General features: G+C 37.2%; 1 protein-coding gene across 1 annotated transcript in view; it reads right to left on the reverse strand.

Moving 5' to 3' along the window:
- LOC125230185 (tRNA (adenine(58)-N(1))-methyltransferase catalytic subunit TRMT61A) overlaps positions 1-21,019 on the reverse strand; it is an 88,105-nt gene that overhangs the window by 50,803 nt on the left and 16,283 nt on the right. The window lies entirely within an intron of this gene.

The raw sequence follows: 21,019 nt of genomic DNA on the forward strand, positions 1-21,019 counted from the left end.
GTCGATCAGCTTACGATCGCCTTAACAAGGATTTCTTCAGCATATCGACAGCTTTATACCTTTAATTAAAGCTAATTAATCATAGATGAACGTTTGATACCAGGCAGCGTAGAGGATATATAGCTAATAAACATTTCTGATTGGAATCTAATATTCTAATGTGCTTAAGCACTGACATTTATTACTAAGTAAAGAATCTTATTGGAACATCTCATACGCTTTGTTTACATTATTATTCATGCGGATACGCGCGCTCGTCACGATTTACGTTTGATATTATATCTAATACGATTATGTGTTGCAGTTAAAGTTGCAGTCACCTATAGTTAAATGTCTATATAATGTATAATCACTGTGATGTGATGTGACTGTACAGTCTGGTCTATTATTACACACTTACATATAAATCATATAATGCCAGTTGTTTTATTCAAAGAATCATCGTACTTACGACATAAAATCTTACAAATTGGTACTTTAGGTAATGAGCGTGACAAAGTTATGAACTAGAAGTCCTAGTAGACGGTTCCTAGAATTTGTGACATATCTCGGTCAAAATCGGGCGTGATTATGGTCTTTCGATGTGTACCAAAACATTTTTTTCTAAAAGAGCTTCTCATAAAGTTGCAGGTGCTTACAAACAGGTAGTACAAACTAGGTATTTACTAGTAGTTTACATTTATTGCCTGCGCCTCTCAATGGATAGAATAGGAATGTATGGTATATAAATATGTACTAGCCTATCGGTTCATAAGTTCTGTTAAAGGTTGGGGGAACAATAGTTAGTCATCCTCGGTTGCACTCGCAGGTCACGAGACAGGAATGCCGGCTAATTGACAGATTAGCGAGGACACCATGCCTTAAACTATGCAACCTTGTCGGTTCGGCTAACCCGCGCGCGCTAACCCCGGACAGGGGCTAGTCAATACTACAAACTCACAAATTTGGGAACACGTAGGTACACCAATTCATTTTATAAGCTGGCATTTCTACTGAAGAAAAGAACAATTAATAACATCATCAGTTTTTTTTAAATGTAAGACATCTATTTTACTTTAGAGCTTTAGAAAGGGTTTCTATCCCCCGTACATCGTGACATGTCCGCGTGGCAACAACACTTCTGATGTGAATACTTCTTGCACTTAAACAGACTACCATATCTTGCAGTGACTTAAACTGAGATCATTGTGGCAACTCAACCCTTAATTGACCTCTATTAGAAACTGTTTTAGAATTCCTCTAATTTTCTGAATACAAGAAAAAATGTAAAAACTCACAACTCTTATATGATTAATGATATTTTTGAAATAAATTCTAAATGTATAATAGTTATTTGTTATACAAGGGAGCAAAGTTGTATTTTAACCGAGTGTGGAATTGCAACACGAACTAGCGAATGGATTCTAGGGTTGAACTACGAGCGAGCGAATGGATTCTATGGAGTCGAAAATAGAATCATGAGCGAAGCGAGTAGTTCAAAAATAGAATCCAGAGCGTAGAGAGTGTTGCAATACACACGAGTTAAAATAACTTTGCATCCCGTGTGTAACACATAACTTTTCACCTCACTAAAGCGAGGAAACACGCAATAGAAACAACTGGAATATAATTGCACAGAAATAAGTCAATTTGCGTTTATTACAATTTCCACGAAGCACCGACCGACACCACAAAAGTTTCAAATTAAGAATCAAGAAGAAAAATCTATTTGGGTGCGTTCCGTTTCACGCGTTTTGAGATTGCAATGTTACTTAAGGTGCGTTCTGAATAAGTACAATGGAAGAGTCAAAAATACAATTTCTTGTACGATTTCAAGTGTCTTATGATCATGTTATAAAATTGTTTGAATTTTATGTTTTTAGTCGGATACAATTCGATATGAAATTATTTTTACGTTCGCATCACATGATTTGTTAAGACAATTTTCCCCTCACTAGCTCGGAAACACGTGTTTTGTCCTTTAATACCAGCGGGTAAAAACGCATTTTATCCACTAGTGGGTAAAGTAATTTGACCTTGAATAAAGTCAAATTAACTGCTTTAAAATTGATAAAAGTAGGTGAATCTAGTAATAAAGATGGTTTACCACCTGTGGAACTACTGGAAGCAGTGATAAACGCATTTTTTTGCGTTATAGTTTCCTCGCTATAGTGAGGGGAAAAGTTTTGTGTTACACTCGGGTGCAAATGTATTTTACTTCTCGTGTGTTAAAAAACTCGCAAGTTCAGGATTCTATTCTAGAACCCACACTCGGCGTTAAAATACAACTTTGCCCCTTGTATAACAAATAACTATTATGCACAGGGAGAAAATTGTCCAGTCTGGGACATGCCTTTACAAGAAATTATATTTAAAAAAGTGACTAATGACACGTTCGGATTTCAAATATTCTTTGCACTCTTGTGTTTTTAAAGAATAAAAATGTTCTTTCCGAGCTAGTGAGGTGAAAAATACTTTACAGTGTATTAAAACAACATTATTGACGTGGAGCGAAGTAAAGCGCAAAGCTCAAAACCGTTCGGGATGGCAACGCACTGTGGACGCCCTCTGCCCCATCTAGGGGACATAATTAAGTCAAGTAAGTCAAGTCACTGTCCTTGCGTATGTGTATTTATCGGCTAAACAATCTAACCTACATGTTGCGAATTGTCAGTCTTACCTATGTACTAGCCTGTGCCCCAGCGTAGCTTTGCCTTTAGGATGTGTCGTAAATCTGGTAAATCTAGCGGTTGCTTGTTAGTTTATGTGGAAGCTTTAGGCGGTCGGGGTGCGGTTTAGATGGCCAGTGACTCTATATAGTATGATAGTACCTAATTCACTGTAATTTGGCACTATTTTGATTCTAACTATAGTGTTTAGAAATTGATACGATGATATAAGATACTGACCCATTGACTAGAGGTAAAGACATTTCAAACAACGTTGAGTCATACCAATGCTATTTAACTTAAAAGGTTGAATATTCGTATAGGGTGTCTCTATCTTAGCCGCTTAGATGGTTGACAATTCTCAACTGTGCGATATTCCTAAAATCTTCACCTTGCCCAGCTAAACAGTGGAACGAACTGTCGCCAGCCGTAGATGCGGATATGTTCAAACCCTTAGGGAAAAGCGTTCTCAATTGACACACATATTTTTTTATTTCTGCGAGGCATAGGCAGATAGATATGTAGAGCTAAACGCCATTTCCGTTACCTATTGCAAAAAAAATGTGTTACTCAATGTCTTAAATAAAATTGATCTAATTCGCGATTCGACTCGGTCCCATTCAGAATATTGCGTTGTATGCAACAATGTATGAGATTTGTTACCAAGCATAAAGCGGTATCGACACTAGTAATACTATCTAGGTCTAAAAGAGCGTATGTATTTCTAAATTTAAATAAAGCATATGTTGTTTTCTTGCGAGAGAAGCGGGGTAATCCTGGCTTGTATATTTTGTAACTATTTAGCTAAAAGTTATGTAACAAAAGCTTTGTGGGATAAGTACCTCATTCACTCACAATGATCTTAGTGATGGGAAAACTTTGGCGATAACTTTGATATTGTGATAAATAATATAGATAATTTAATCATTTTGTATTGTTCGGAGTATCGTGATGTATGATGGTATGGCGCGGCAAAGCGATAAGAGGTCAGCCTAGATCTGACATAAGGGTGTTGAATTTATAAACAGTTTTTCAATATTATTCAAATACGTAGATGTAACTAACAAACTCTTGCTTAAAATAATAAGTAACTTACATCGGAAAATCATAGTTACATTCCGTTATTTGTAAGTAATTTTAGCCTTAGAACTATGACATTAGATTCTGAGGTCATGTTAATATCCATAAAAACACAATTAACAAACTAATAAATAAACCTGATAACTGCTATCATACCATGAGTCTATGATTGACGCTTCTTTTTTTAACTATTTTTTCATATTTTATTAACATAATAAATATCTATAAATAAGAACAAGAACTTTCTGAGACTCTTACGAGGAGGGAGTTACATATAAGACGGTTATAGATTAATTGTTTATTTAAGACAAGTAATGTGCCGTTCATTATCATTTTTATTAGGGTTCCGTAGCCAAAATGGCAAAAACGGAACCCTTATAGTTTCGTCATGTCCGTCTGTCCGTCTGTCCGTCTGTCCGTCTGTCCGTCTGTCACAGCCGATTTACTCGGAAACTATAAGTACTACAGTGATGAAATTTGATGGGAATATGTGTTGTATGAACCGCTACAAAATTATGACACTAAATAGTAAAAAAAAGAATTGGGGGTGGGGCCCCCATACATGTAACTGAGGGATGAAAATTTTTTTTCGATGTACATACCCGTGTGGGGTATCAATGGAAAGGTCTTTTAAAATGATATAAAGTTTTCTAAAAAACATTTTTCTTAAAGTGAACGGTTTTTGAGATATCAGCTCTCAAAGTCGTAAAAAGTATGTCCCCCCTCTATTTTTATAACTACGGGGTATAAAATTCTAAAAAAAATATTTTATTTTTATCCAGTTCACCAACATCGATAAGTAGGCCCATCACTACTCCGAAGCGACGCAACGTAATCACAATAGATCCGACCGTCACTAACAATACTGGACAAGCCATTGATGTATTAGGCGAGATAACGCGGTGAAATCACATGTGAGCCCTACAATACAGAATATGCAAGAACAGTAGGTACAGCTGGCACCGAATCAAGGAAAAGCGCAAATAGGTCTGATAATTTCTGTAAGCAGTAATTACGAAACTGACAGGGCCTATTTTTTGAGAGTGGGAATGCAGCTAAGCACGATGTGTGGAACTCGCCATTTCTTTCCCCTCCCCTAGCGAGAGGGGGGAAACTTGGCCCTACAGAGTAAACCCTCTGCGGCGTGTTACCCTCTTTGCCGTTCGTGAGGGAGCGCTGGGATCAATGCATGTTGTCATTGTCATAACCATGGCGCCTAGGGCGCCCTCCGAAGCTAAGGCCAGGTGCCCATTTCTCAAAACTGAAAGTTACAAGTTACAAGCGGAAAAAATGGTCCCCAGGGGCCATTTCTCGAAGTTACAAATTACAATTTACAAGTGATTGTCAATGTCTAATATGACAAGTTGGAAAGAGACTTCCGCTTGTAACTTGTAACTTTCAGTTTTGAGAAATGGGCCCCTGGTGCCACCATATGTTGCAGAATTATTAGGTACTACCCCGTAAGGCATGTAACTTAATTTTAACTTTCATTTCGATTCAAGTCGATAAATTCTTATGTTATTATTCGTAGTGCAACCACTGGTGCGGTATAGTCTGCGCATACGCACCGTAATGGGGTCGCACTCGCGCGCAGACGGTATTGTTCTGCGATCTGATTGGAAATTAATTATTGATATGGTTTAAACTATTCCATTGCTGTTAGGTTACAATGGCTAGCTAAGTACATGAAATATGTCAATGGCATAAGACGAAACGTTAGATTTGAAGTAACTTTCCACGTTCATTTAAATTTATTGTGAATTTTGTCTTTATAATTACAATAACTACTAGTTTATGCGCGTGTTTACCGGATAGATTATACCTAACAAAAAATATATTATACTTTAAGTTAGGTAAGTACCTACGTTATGTTAATTTATAAAGTTCAAAGGCTAAACCTACCAAAATAATATACATTTTATCCTGAATGCAAGTCTGTACTGTTCTCGTACGATACCCTAGACCTCCTGCAGCAGAGCAGACGATCATAACATCAAGTGTCATATCACAGTCAGTTTTAAGTATAAATTACTCGGTTCACCACCATTAAACCCTTTGGCAGCAGACAATGAAGCCGTCTAAATATAGGTAAGTTGAGCGTCTGGCGTGGGGCGTCGTCGCCGGGGTGGCCGCGCTTGCGTCGCCCCGCCCTCGCCCGCGGCCTGCGCGAGCGCACCGACACGGGCGACGGCTCCTCTTGTGCCTATATTCTTGCCCTTTGCTCTAGAAACACCCAAGATGCCCTCTTCACAAACCCTTGCGTACGTATGGACAGATGTATTTTATGAAACTCCGTAGACTACCTCTAAAACTTGATCGTTTTCTGAATCCTCATCGTCCCTAGACGCATCCCTCAACAAAACATTAAGACATGATTTTCTCGCAAAGATCGATCTCACAAAGATTATGTATAAAAATAAATGTGTGAATAAAAAATGGAAAAAAATGTTTTAAAAAATTAGCCACAATTTCCTTCGTAGTTTTTGAGAAAAATACGGAAAACTTTTCTTGGCCGGTTTTTATCTTAAGAATGAAGACTATTTAACACATGACTAGACACAGATTGTCAAATTTATCTGCCAGTGATAATCAAACAGCTTTAATAAAGCGGATGCAAGTAGAACAATCATCGGAGACTATCGTGAAATACTACCTACAAACGAATGTAGTAATTTAATGTAAACAATCCTGGGAAATGGCGGGGATTGTGTCGTGTGTTTGTTTTACCATACGTTTGAAATTCATAAGTCAGCTATGAATTCCAATACTCGGCAACTACGCGGAATCTGAGAGAAACCACGTCAAACACAATTTCAATACTCGTTGGCGCGAGTGACATGACAATAATAACGGGCTTTGCTCGGCTTGGATTTAGACACTATGAATATATTCATGCATAAACTGCGAAAGGTACAAATTAGATCTTGTATAATAAGTAGGTACAACGTTGTCAGGTGTTGATTTTATCTAAATAATGCACACATAAGTTTGCAATAGGTATGGAACTATAAGTAAATGGCTACACATGACATTATGTTCTCATAGGTATGTTTCGTCTCTTTATGTTTAGTTCTTCTAAAGGCACGTTGGACCATAGGTTTTTATAAGTATATTAGTTTCGTTAGAACTCACTTCATCACTATAATAAATAAATAAATAAATAAATAAATATTATAGGACATTCTTACACAGATTGACTGAGGCCCACAGTAAGCTCAAGAAGGCTTGTGTTGTGGGTACTCAGACAACGATATATATAATATATAAATACTTATATACATAGAAAACATCCATGACTCAGGAACAAATATCTGTGCTCATCACACAAATAAATGCCCTTACCGGGATTCGAACCCGGGACCCCGGATAATAAAACTAATCACTATGAGACAACTTCACAATACGTTCTTAAAATTCTAGAAGTGTTTTTCTATTTCGTCTATTATTAGTTATTCTGCATTCCATTAATTATGCACAATTTAGATAGGGAATGAAAAATATTCTGTAAGACTCTTTATAACAAATATTGGACGGCTCAAATTTTCGAGTGGTGGTCCACTTAGCGATAAATATCCATATAAAATAAGCAGGTGAACAGTACTGGGAAGAAATCCGATCCGGGATAACAGTTTCCGAGTATGTTCAATTAATTTAAAAAACATTCGTTAATTTTATTAATGCGCGAACCTAAATCTACGATCGGCGATGTGATCGCGGGCGCCTTCTCATTTTCGAAATTAGCAAATGAATAAAAACAAACTGCTGGTAACCGCCAACAGAGCGGACAAGATAAAGAAATATACGGAGAGGTGCTGCGTTCGAGAGGCAAGATAACACCATTAACGCCGGGGAGGCTGAAGAACAAAACAATAGAAAAGGACAGGAGAAAAATCTTCTAACCCAAAATGACTCACTTCGAGTAGACTCCAAAGGAACCTTAACCATATTAACGAAACAATTAAGTGCAAAGTCAGTTAAAAACTTGCGAATTCTTACAGTATTCTTTCGCAAGAGTATCCCACTACTAAAGGTAGTGTAAGAAGGACGGGGCATGATGGTAATGATAGCGAAATGAGTGGAGTAAGTTTTTCTCAGCCACCCAGCCAGCAACATAATTAATGATGCTCGTGTTGGAGACGAATTTATAAATTGGCTTTATTCGCCTTAACAAAGGATATGCGTGATAGGACTGATAGCGTACGCAGGTTTTGGATCTAGCTGAAGTATTACTATTCTCACTTCCAGGTGAAGATATTTATGTTTTGTAATTGCTAAATCACGCAAAAAATACATTATGTCGCAACTCAACAAATTGAAACTCGAATGGGTTTAGTGGTAGCCTTAGATTAGAGCTTAGAGCTGTTCTGCATCGTTTAGTGCCGTTCAGAGGTACTTAAATGAATTCGATATTTTTCGAAAACTCGTATTTGAAAAAGATTTCAGTTGCAAAAAAGTGACAGTGGAATTTCACTTATTGTCGTAGCACTCTTAGGAATGAGATACTCAGGGTTTTGAGTATTTATAAATGGATGGAATTGAACACTGGCCTATCAATTTATAATAGTTATATAGCACAATACAAATAAGCAAGATCAGATTTCAAAAGTTTGAAAAATAGTTGTCCAAACTATTTCAAAGTCTATTAATGCAAAGAAGAAAAGAGTTCAAGAAAGCTTATTACTATGGTGATTTTAAAACGTTTTAATAAGCCAAAGATGACATCAAAACAAAAGCTTGAAAAAAAAAACAAAGAACTTTATTTCTTTATTTATAAATTCCTTAAAATTAACACTAACAGACAAGCTATACATGTTAATAGGAGGGTAGTTTTAGAGACTCATACAATAGGGTACCCATACAACCATTTCAGTCGCAAAATCTTCAAATCAGTAACTAACTGTCAAATGTGACATAACGCGTGGTAACGTCGTGCAAACAATGCGACCGTATTGATACAATAACAAAATGTAGTCGTCGTGTGCACTCGTTACGGTAACAAAATGTGTACGAATTTGTGGCTGTCAATGTCACTGTCAGAATGACTTTTAACGACACTTTATTAGTCGACGTTTGCACACATAACGGTAACAACATGTGGACGAATTTGTGGCTGTCATTGTCACTGTCAGAACGGTTTCTGACAGTGACATTGACAGAATTTGTACACACATGTGTAGGTCTGATTACCGAATTGCTCCTAAACCACTGTATCCGCAAATGACAATCTGAAATACGAAGGTTTCTCAAACTGTCTTGTGAAGTTGTGGACTGGTTGCTTTGAATCATTTAAATATGAACGAATTAAATAATAATAAACGACGACGACCATTTCAGCACTCTTCGACATTTTATAGAAATGTGGGAAAGTTAAGAAAAGTGCAGAATGATAATACAAATAGATAAGCACTTTATAGTTACTTAATGTATTAAATATATAATTTTTAATTCTTATTGATAAAAATGAAGTGTAGTGTTGCTTTACACAATAAAAGTAGGAATCAAATGAAATAGAGTATTTACTGTGATATTAATAGAATATAATTAATATAATTTCTGTTGCGCAATGATAGTTTTTTTTCAGTACAGATGCTGCTTTTTCTAACGCAGTAGTGCGAGCAAATCAAGCAATGATCCATTTCTTGTCTGGTCGAAACTCTTAGCTTAGATTTAGGTACTGAAAATCGTCGTACGATACACGTGCGAAAAGGACATTCACAACTCGTGTCGAAGTAAAACACTCCCTTCGTTCGTGTATTAATTTATCGCTACTCGTATCCTCTTTTCCGCACTCGTATCTACAAGTATTTTGTTTGGGTTACAAAAAAAACACATTATTTACTCTACTACGTTTTATTTATGTCTCTTTAACATTACAAATTTGTAGACACTTATCTCTACAAAAATCTTGGCAAAAGAAGTACAGATCGCTGAAATTAATGTTGATAGTAATATTAATGACGACTACTTCAACAAGTGTCAATTGTGAAATGCCGCAAAATACTAGTTGCTCTATAGAAGACCATAATAATATGATCCCCGATCCTTTACAACCCAGCAGCTCGGTACGCACGTTACAATTTTTTTTTAATCTTCTTTAGTGAGGGCAACTGAGTACGACGGCATATTTAATTGTTTATAAAGTTTGAGGATACCTGGAAAAAAATAATACATGAAGCCATTTTGAAAATATAATAAATATTCACTGCTTTCGGTCACGCGTGCACGCTGCGACCATTTTGCGACCGTTTGTCGACAGTTTGGTGACCGTTTGGCGACTGTTTTTTACATGGAATATTACCGTCTTAATCCATATTTTAACAACTTTATTGGTTTTCTAGGCATTATTTTTATTATTTCAGTATAGTATATGCACCGGAGCACTAAAACTTCACCAATCAATATACATAACACGCAAACACCGAGTAGTCAATAATATTATTACTGGTTAAACTGAGGTAAATTGATAGCGCGTTGATAAATTTAGACTTATTTTATGAAATCACTTGAGCAATTTAATTGGCCATGGTAATTAGCCCACATTATATTACAAATGCAAACAATATTTTATCTTTAACAAATTCTTACGCCATTACATTTTAATGTCAAATGATTTTATTTCTTTTTTACTTTGACGTCTCTGACAGTCGCCATTTGAAAAGAATGAAATGAACGAATGATTTTGGGAAAGTAGTCGCCAAACGGTAACAATGTGTGCACGCGTAGTGCACACTTCTGTCACTTCTGTGACCATTTGTGCCTGTTACCAATCGTCCCCATTTGGGTCGCCGCGACTAAACGTCGACCGTACTGCGACTAAGCATTGAGACCCGAAGACCTGTGTGTACACAAAATAGGAGGATTTGCGTAGGAACGGCGACCGATTATGGTTATATGGGAAGTACAGATCGCTGAAATTAATGATGATAGTAATATTAATGACGACTACTTCAACAAGTGTCAATTGTGAAATGCCGCAAAATACTAGTTGCTCTATAGAAGACCATAATAATATTATCCCCGATCCTTTACAACCCAGCAGCTCGGTACGCACGTTACAATTTTTTTTTAATCTTCTTTAGTGAGGGCAACTGAGTACGACGGCATATTTAATTGTTTATAAAGTTTGAGGATACCTGGAAAAAATTAATACATGAAGCCATTTTGAAAATATAATAAATATTCACTGCTTTCGGTCACGCGTGTACGCTGCGACCATTTTGCGACCGTTTGTCGACCGTTTGGCGACTGTTTTTTCATGGAATATTACCGTCTTAATCCATATTTTAACAACTTTATTGGTTTTCTAGGCATTATTTTTATTATTTCAGTATAGTATATGCACCGGATCACTAAAACTTCATCAATCAATATACATAACACGCAAACACCGAGTAGTCAATAATATTATTACTGGTTAAACTGAGGTAAATTGATGGCGCGTTGATAAATTTACACTTATTTTATGAAATCACTCGAGCAATTTAATTGGCCATGGTAATTAGCCCACATTATATTACAAATGCAAACAATATTTTATCTTTAACAATTTCTTACGCCATTACATTTTAATGTCAAATGATTTTATTTCTTTTTTACTTTGACGTCTCTGACAGTCGCCATTTGAAAAGAATGAAATGAACGAATGATTTTGGGAAAGTAGTCGCCAAACGGTAACAATGTGTGCACGCGTAGTGCACACTTCTGTCACTTCTGTGACCATTTGTGCCTGTTACCAATCGTCCCCATTTGGGTCGCCGCGACTAAACGTCGACCGTACTGCGACTAAGCATTGAGACCCGAAGACCTGTGTGTACACAAAATAGGAGGATTTGCGTAGGAACGGCGACCGATTATGGTTATATGGGTACACACTTAAGGTCTATACCATTACGCACCTACATACCTAGGTACTCAAAATTCGTAATTGACTAAGTACTCTAAGTAGTCAATTTCACTGTTAGGGGTAGTGTTATGAGATAAAATTACGAAGTATTAATAATATTTATACTCATGGAACTTGACATTTAATGTGGTATGATAAGGTTTTTAAGCTTTTTAAGAACAGGATAAATAGGTGCTTTAGTCCTTTTTATAAAGTTTATCACAACACGTAGGTATAAATACTGTCTAGATTGCACCGTATACCTAATGATTAACAGATTTAAACCTGTTCAAGCAAAGCTTTATTGCATTCTAAAATAAAGTTCTAAGACACAACTTACATGCGTAAAGTATATTTAATCTCGATCCAAATTCCATTCTCAGCAATAAATAAAACCAATAAACAATCTCGGGTCGTAATCGTAACTGTGAGAGTATTTGTTTCGCATATAATAATGGCATATTTAGTAGGTATTATCAGTTAATACGGAGAGGTTGGCATAAATCCGCGCGCGCGCAATCTAGCATCGCGAGCTCGCCCCGCCCCCCGCGAGTAACTCACTGCTATCGGACCCGAATATTGTTAATCAGTGTATCATTAGCTTGAGACCTGTACACACTGGGTGAATATTTAACTATTGTTCTAAGTCATCATCATCATCATTACACTTAACTAGGACTTTTACATGAATCATAATGCTGCCTTTAAACAGATCGCCGGTGTACGTGATTTTGGAGCCTCACCACAAATTAACCAATTTAACGTCAGTTGGGACTTTGGGACTACTGCGCTACATTTCTATGGACATCGAAGGTAGAGTGATATGCTCCACCTATGTAATACCAATACTTAAGCTACAAAATATATGATCACAGATTCGAATCATGGCAGTATGATCTGCAAATTGTAGTGTTTGTTCTAGGAACGAATGTAGTTATTACAGAAACGAAAGAAACGAAATGCAGTCCCCACAACCACGTACATAAGTGTCGTTTATACCTCGCCTTGTAGCATAAAATCTGTATGCCTTCCAAAAGATCAGATTATTATTATAATCAGACTATCTTTCCCTGCTCCGCATGGAAATTATAAGTAAACCACCCCGTGTGGGTCAAGCGCTAAGCCGAGCAGATGGTGACTCGCCCGCGCGATAGCTCCATAGCGCACCGAGCGATACAGATAAAACTAACGGGGAGGCGCTGCTATAAATCCAAAAACGAAGAAACGATCACTCTGTCCTGCTCGCGCACAGGAAAAAACTAACCCTTTCCGCCGTGTCCCTCTCGTTTCATGTAGTGAGGTTATCACGGCTTGGCGCAAATATTATGAACAGAAAACACGGAAATTTAAAACGTCTTTTGTAAAAAGTCAGGATGAACACCTTTGCAAAGAGTCGAACAAACACGATGCTTATGACATGACCATGTTTCTGTTTGTCCGTCCGAGGTCTAGAAAAAAATGTAGGTCAGCTTCCCTGTTCAAGCATACCTATAAGTATGAATTTACGTTTTCGCAAATAAGCTTGAAAACGTAATTCGAATCGAAGTTATTGAAGACATGGTACGACTCGACAGTACACGGCACTAATGTTAAAACCATCGACACGAGCCAGTTCCAATAGGACGCACTGTAAGAGCAATAAAGTATTTTACAAGTGATACAAGAATGTACTGCAATCGGCGCGCCGGATCTTGCTCGTTGCTTTAACTTTATAAATACTGTGCTATTTATTTCTGGAAATCAGCCGAGTCTCATCAATACTGGTTCGGGTGTTCGATGCTCGAATAAAGCTTCGGTTCAATACGAAGTATAAAGTGTTGCAGCTTCTAAAGGTCACTATTAACACTATCTTCTGGGTAAAGCGTGTGAAAGGTAGCGAAACTTTGATCTTTCGCTTAGCGTTATCCTGACAAATATCAAGGTTTGCTTTCCGCGCGAGGCTTCGGCGCTTAGTCCACTTTTGTGCATCCTTATTTGTTGCTCTGTTGACTTTCAAATTTGCGACACCCACTTTCCTATTTTCTAAAGGCTAATCCTTAGAATGTGAGTTCGATGTATGAGCATAAATACAATGTTGCAAACTACTATCTTATACATCTACACTTTGTCGCAAAATCCATTAATTTTAAGCTGTAATAAGTATATGTATGTATTTACGACTATAATTCCAGTTCTACAAGGCCATTGAAAATTTTTATGAATAAAAATACTAAATTATGCCATTGTCATCTATCTTCTATATATTTCGTTTTGAGCATAAGAATTTGACAAGTGCACTTCACAAATGTAATCCCTAGTTACATAAAATTATTGAATATTTTTTTGAATTGTCCCTGCACGGCCACCGGTGGACTTGGTTGCTTTTTGATTCGTTTATGAAATCTATTTTAGTTTATATTTACATATCGTTCGACGACCGGTCTGGCTCAGTCGGTAGTGACCCTGCCTGCTAAGCCGCGGTCCTGGGTTCGAATCCCGGTAAGGGCATTTATTTGTGTGATGAGCACTGATATTTGTTCCTGAGTCATGGATGTTTTCTATGTATATAAGTATGTATTTATCTATTTAAGTATGTATATCGTCGCTTAGCACCCATAGTACAAGCTTTGCTTAGTTTGGGGCTAAGTTGATCTGTGTAAGGTGTCCCCAATATTTATTTTATTTATTTATTTATTTATATAAACGAGAAACTTACTTGCTTCAAAGCTGCTTAGCGTAAAATCAAAGATCGCTATATATCGGACCATCATTAGACCCGTTGTCACTTACGCCTGTGAAACCTGGACCAGGACCACCACCCAGCTTGATGAAGTAAAGCTTGCGGTATTCGAGAGGAAAGTGCTGCGAAGAATTTATGGTCCGTTAAAGGAGCCTGACGGTAGCTACCGGCAGCGCATGAACCATGAATTGGAAGCTCTAGTCAAGCAAGAGACTATTGTTCGGTTCTGCAAATCTCAGCGCCTGAGATGGGCTGGTCACCTTGAAAGAATGCCAGATATGAGGGCTCCTAAAATTATGACCAGGTGGACACCGCAACTAAAAAGGCCCAGGGCTAAACCTCGGAAAAGGTGGCTTGACTGTGTGGAAGAGGACCTGAGGAGAATAAGGAAATATACCAACTGGAGGAGGCTTGCCAGAGATCGTGACAACTGGAGGAAGATAGTGGAGGAGGCCAAGACACACAAAGGGTTGTAGCGCCATCGGAAGTAAGTAAGTATAAACGAGAAACACAAGATGGGCACTAAAATGTTTTGGCACACGTGGTAGTAGGTGTTTTGTCACTGAGTTTCTTCGTGAAAATTCAAAACTCATTTATACATTATTTGTCAAACACTAAAACTTCTTAACAACTAACGCACTTAATTAAAATCAGTATTTATAATTGAATGCGCATGCACACCTCCCTGGCCGTATATCACACGAAGGCAGGCGGCGACACGCATGTGCGTCCATTCATTGCGTATAAGGGCCGGCCGTGTAGCGCCGACACCGACAAGCCGTGTAAACTCGCTACTGCCCGCAACTTAGGTTTTTAAGGTATAAGGAAATCGATTTATTTTATAGGCTTCGAGCACTTAGGTGATAAATACGATTGTGAGTTTGCGATTTTTAGTTGCGTCGCGGTGTTTAGCATATGAGGTGTTTCCTTGCTCAGTTAGATGAATTTGATAATTGGATGATTTTATCTTTGACCTTACCAGTTCTGACAAAGTTTATATGAGATGAAATATTAATGAATAAATGAATGAAGTGCTCTTCCTCTCAATAAGTATTTGTGGCTCAAAGACCGATAGAGGCAGTTAATAATGTAAGAAAATTAATTTGTCTTCAATCACGCACTATTTGAATAAATGCATCTTCACTTGCCAAAAATTTATACATTTAATTCTGTAAGCATTTTTTTACCAGCCTATAGCTAACGGTGTCCCACTGCTGGGAATAAATATCTTGATGAAAATGACCTATACATATAAAAATAAGTTGAAGATGTCAAACAGAACCAGTCATATATAAATTATGAATGTTAATACATTATTTAAATTTTGTATTGGGCTTCGGTGACTATATTTAATATCTATCCAGCCACATAAAATGTTTATGTACACGAATCGTATGTAAAACAAAAAAAACACTATATACAGTGAATCGTTTAGTAGGTTCATTTAAGAGTAGAACATTAACAAGTAAGTCGGTATACTTATGTCAAAGCCAGACGCAATTAAGTGTCGTTTCTAATAAAATGAAATGAGATCGAGATCGACCTAATAACGTATTTCAACGTCACATTGTCGTTGACTTAATATAGGATTTAGCTTAGGCCGTTAGCGGCTCGATCTTCAGTAAATCATCAGGACGTGGCAATGCCTACCGCCCCGGCTTGCGTCCCATAAGGCAATAAAATTCATTCACACGTTCGTCAACTTAATGTGCCAATGACAATCAAAAAGGCCCTTAACGCGATAGGCGCTTATGCCTTTATAGATAAAAGTTCCGTTTTAACGCAAGAGTGTACAGCTTAAGCGACACAAGCGTAAGATCCAAAGCCTCTAATAGATATCTTATTAAAACATTTAAGGGGTAATATGTTTAGAGAGGTTTCACCTAGAAGCTAAGGATGGACAACAGGTGGTCTTCAGGTGAACGTTCAATCAATGCTCTATTTCCAAGATGCAAGTTAATGTCTACCGACTGATAAAATATGTAGGATTCTATATAACTAATTACTCTACTACATTGTAGTGTAGTGTTACTGCCCCCTTAGCACAACTTGCCTTGTCGCGCGCGAGTCCATACTTCGCGCTTCGTGCTTCGAGAAGTCGCGCTTGATGTATGGACTCGCGCGCGACAAGGCAAGTTGTGCTAAAGGGGTAGGTTACGTATCTATTGTTTTTTTTTAAATAAATCTTAAGCCATTTTTAATCTATTTCTATAATTCACTAATGATGTTTATTGTATTTATAATAACATAACACAAGGTAACGGTTACCGTACTCACCACTCACCACCATCACAATACTTTGACAGAACGCTTAAACCCCTAATTTTGACCGAAGGTTACCTTAAATCATATGATTTCATTGGTTACACTATTTCACGTACAATAAATAAATACCTTTTCAAATTAATACTGGCAGTTACGTTTACGCACCTCTGAATTGATTTAGTAAAGTATCAACCTAAGCTTTACTAGATATTCGCGTTCCAGTTTGTGACTGTATAATGGTGGCTACGTTTGCATATGATTTATACGGAGTAGGTAATTGACTAATACCGTGTTTAATTTTAATTGAATTTACTAACTTAATTTCGCGAATTACAAGTAGTAAGTGGTTAGTAACGGTAAACAATTACATAGTTTTATATGAAGATTCTTGAAATAGTTATCATTTATCAATCATTGCGGTTGTATTTTGCAATCGTGCTTTAGTTTAGTGAATTAAATATGTACTTTCAGTATAAAACATTTATGTGATGGTGATTCGATTTTCATGGGATTCCAAACGTGAAGCAAACTTCTGGTTCCGCTGCTTCTTTGCAGGTTAATTGCATTACAGCTAATTGCAACAGCAAGAGACTTTTGTACATCGATGCAACCTTATATCTTCGGAAATTGTTAGTGTAGATTGAAACAACGAGTCATCGTGAATGAAATTATTTACATATCTAATACGAAACTTGAACACAACAATAAACTTTTAAAAACGTCTACGTATTTACTGACATATTACAAATATTGGTTTCACTGAAATAATTATTAATAAGCAAGTGCAGCAATGGTACATCTAACATAACTCGGTATATTTGGTACGAACGCCAATAACCTATCTCCCAAAACGCCAGCTCCAAAGCCTGTGCAAAGTGTTAGTATATCTGCAGCTACAAGGTCCACCTGTGAGGGTAGCAGCGCGTGGGAACGCTCCCTAATTATCCCGGCACATAACGAGTCTAATTCGCGGGCTGCCCTGCGTGCCCGGCGCCCGGCTCTCACGCACGCATTGTCTTCGGTAATTGCCGATCCTGTTCAATTTGTTGGATTTGTTGCCTCTCCGCACTGTGATTCCTTTAAGTGGCCACTTTCAATTGCTTAGTAAATCGTATACGAGCTTAGTTCGCCGTTTTAAGGGGTGGGATTTTTACGCAAATTGTAATATGTCCATGGTTAGGTCTTAGAATAGCATGCGATTACGGTTAAGCATTATTTGCTTTGAACGAAACAGGACACGTGGCGACTCTAGGAAGCATTGAGTTCTTAAATAAATGGAATGAGTGTCCTAAATAAGGTATGTTTGCGTCCAAAGTAATGAACATCCACATTTGACATTACTAGTTTTTTCAGTAATTCTTCAAAAATTGTGACTTTGCTACAAAATAGAGCTTAAGTGTGCGTTATTGTAGCAATTAAGCACCTAGGTATAGGGAAACCCCGACGCAATTCACTCGATACTCGATAACAGTGGAGTTCGCGTAAATCATGACACAGCCACATGTAAATTGCCTTTATGCAAATTTCCAACCACATACAATAGATGCGCACATTTCCCGTACAAAAGCTGTAAGTTTAGGTGCGCAAGCGCTGGGCGTTACGCCCCCGGGCGGCTGATGAAGACATCACGTCGCGCGCCAATTGATTAGTCGCGCGACGACCCGCAAGCGCTGCGGACGTGTTATTATGCGACGTTAGACACGCGTCCCGGTTACAACTTCATATTAATTCGCTAAGATTCTAGAGAAAATGGATCTACAAAATATTTACCAATTTTTTCAGGCATGACGAGGCACAGACACATAATTAACGCTAAGATGAGCTTTTTGCTACAGGTCAAAACCATATATTTATAATTACAAATTGCTGTTTCATTAACTTACAATTCCATATAGGTAAGGGAAATACTCAGAGCTGGTATTTAGCACACGTATTATTCTATGCTGAAAATCTGACTTGACACTAAATCTAACGGTGCACGAGTGCCTTTCAATAACACCCTCAATAACAAATCCACTTACGCGTTATATCAAGTAACTAAATACAGAGACTTTGCGTCAAACGCTGTTAGACTAAAGGAAGTTAAGTACCGATATAAACTCATTTAACTTAGCCAAAGCAACAGGTCAATGGGGGAATTATTGCTCGAATTACCTGGTCTAATCGTGGTCGGACGCATTCACGCGATTCTAATAGAAATGCGACCAACGAGATGGTATTCCCATGAACACATAATTGTACGATTATGTGTGAGGATGTTTTCCATCTTGTTGTAATTAAGACGTAAAACTGAACGGAACTTAGGATTTAGTTGTAATTTGTTTGTAATTTACTTTAAAGATAGAGCTGAAAGCTTCATTTATGCAAATATTTCTTTTGCATCCTTATAACAATCTTACTTACTAACCTCTAACCTAAAACCGAGCCCATAAGGGCATTTTTATTTGGAACTTCCTTTTATTTCTATGAGAGTTCAAAACCAAAATTTATTTGTACATAGTTGTACAAGTATACGCAGTGACTTACGAGGCTTTCGGGGAAAACGGTTCCCAGGGGACCATAAGGGAAATATTATCTTCTCCATAATACAAATTACAAAAACCTCACATGTGTAAATCTTATCACAATTTATATTTAGACATGTACCTACTAGGTATTTATTTTTTTTATAGGCGTAGGCGGTACCTTTAGGAGGTGTTAATACATGGCCCGAATGCGCAAACCTCCCTTGTCCGAAACACATAATTACATATGACCTGCCATTTATAGATGCAGCAAATAACACTTACGGCCCGTATACGCAGACTCAAATAAATAGCTTATAATTTTATACTCATAGCGTGCTTTCGGCCATTTAGCATAGAGAACCACACTGCGCACATAGCCCGGGGGCGCTTTCAGAGTTGTTTTAAAACATTCGCCAGTCTCTATTAATTGCTAGCATAAATGATTTTAATGCGAACCATTCGTTTCTGTTTTGAATAGAATAAAGTTTCATTGCAGTTCCCCTTTACATAATTTGAACACGCGTCTGTGAAGATTACATTGAATTGACGACTTCATCGACTTCAATTTATATTAATAGAATGCGAGAGTAGAGCTATAACACGCGAGGTGTACAAGCTTTCATCACATGCAACACAACACTCAAAATACAAACTAATGACTATATGTACAGTCGAATTCATAAATATGTGTACATTTTTTCACCTTAGTATTGCATCGAGTTAAGGTGAAGAGATGTACATATATTTATGAACTCGACTGTACTTATACATGTTTATAAACATGAAAAGTGTAGGTAGATTTACTTAAAAGGTTAACTATGTCAACAAGATCAGTTTCAAATTATTGATTCAAAGCACAAATTGCAATATATTCAAAGAATACCACAAAGAGATGAGTATTTGGATAATTCCAAAAAATATGCGAATCAATAATGTGAATTGTATAGATATTAATATTTTGGCATTCTTGGTAATTATATGAATTTTAATTAGGTAGGTACTATCACAGATAATAGCAGTGACAACAGACATCGGACTAGATTACAGAACATTAAATTTGTATCTGCTACAGATAATCATGCAAGGGCAGACAAATTTATTATTCTTTCAGTACGAATACTACTTAACGTCATAAGATCCGTGATTTTAATGGAATAAATTCCCATGCAAAACTGCCTTTTATTATATAAGCAAGCTGTAATAAACAAGGGGCAATAGGTATAAATTACTACAGCCGACAGCCGCATTTACCGCGACGTCCGACCATATTGAAACTAAATCATTTCAACGTGACCCAGACTGGTACTAAATACAAACAACGACGCTAATGAACTTTGATTAAAGGTAAAAATTGTACACAAATGGCGTTATTGTTTTTTTTTAATGTAAAAGTCAGCTGATCTGATATCAAGTCAAAGCTTTCTAAGAAAAGCTTTTCTCGAATGTAATTTTTTGACATTAAACTCTATCGACTGTTATTATAATTTCAATGATCATCTACTAGCCAATCACAAATCCTATACTTGAAGAGGTTTCACTATTAATCACAGTTCCTGTGGGCCCTGTGGCCACCTTTGGGATCTATAACACTACTGGAAATACTACGACCATTGCAAGTAGCAATAGCAGATTGTAAATGCTATAAAACGTCATATACATGTACAATTTTTATTGGGTTGGTAAACACATAAAATTTTTGAAAGAGTTCTAGAATCTTCTATGGTCGAAAGTATATAAAGGGCGAGTCGCACAGTTTCTCGTCAGTCATTCACTAGCTGTCGCCGAGCTAATATAAGGAAGAAAATGGACGAATTAAAAGTGCATGTAAGGCATTGCTTACTATATGAATTTCAGTCTGGCCATTCAGCCGCCGAAGCAGTGCGTAATATATGTCAGCGTGTTGCTCCTGAAGTTGTGT

The sequence above is a fragment of the Leguminivora glycinivorella genome, chromosome 1, assembly GCF_023078275.1.
Source record: "Leguminivora glycinivorella isolate SPB_JAAS2020 chromosome 1, LegGlyc_1.1, whole genome shotgun sequence".
NCBI classification, from domain to species: domain Eukaryota; kingdom Metazoa; phylum Arthropoda; class Insecta; order Lepidoptera; family Tortricidae; genus Leguminivora; species Leguminivora glycinivorella.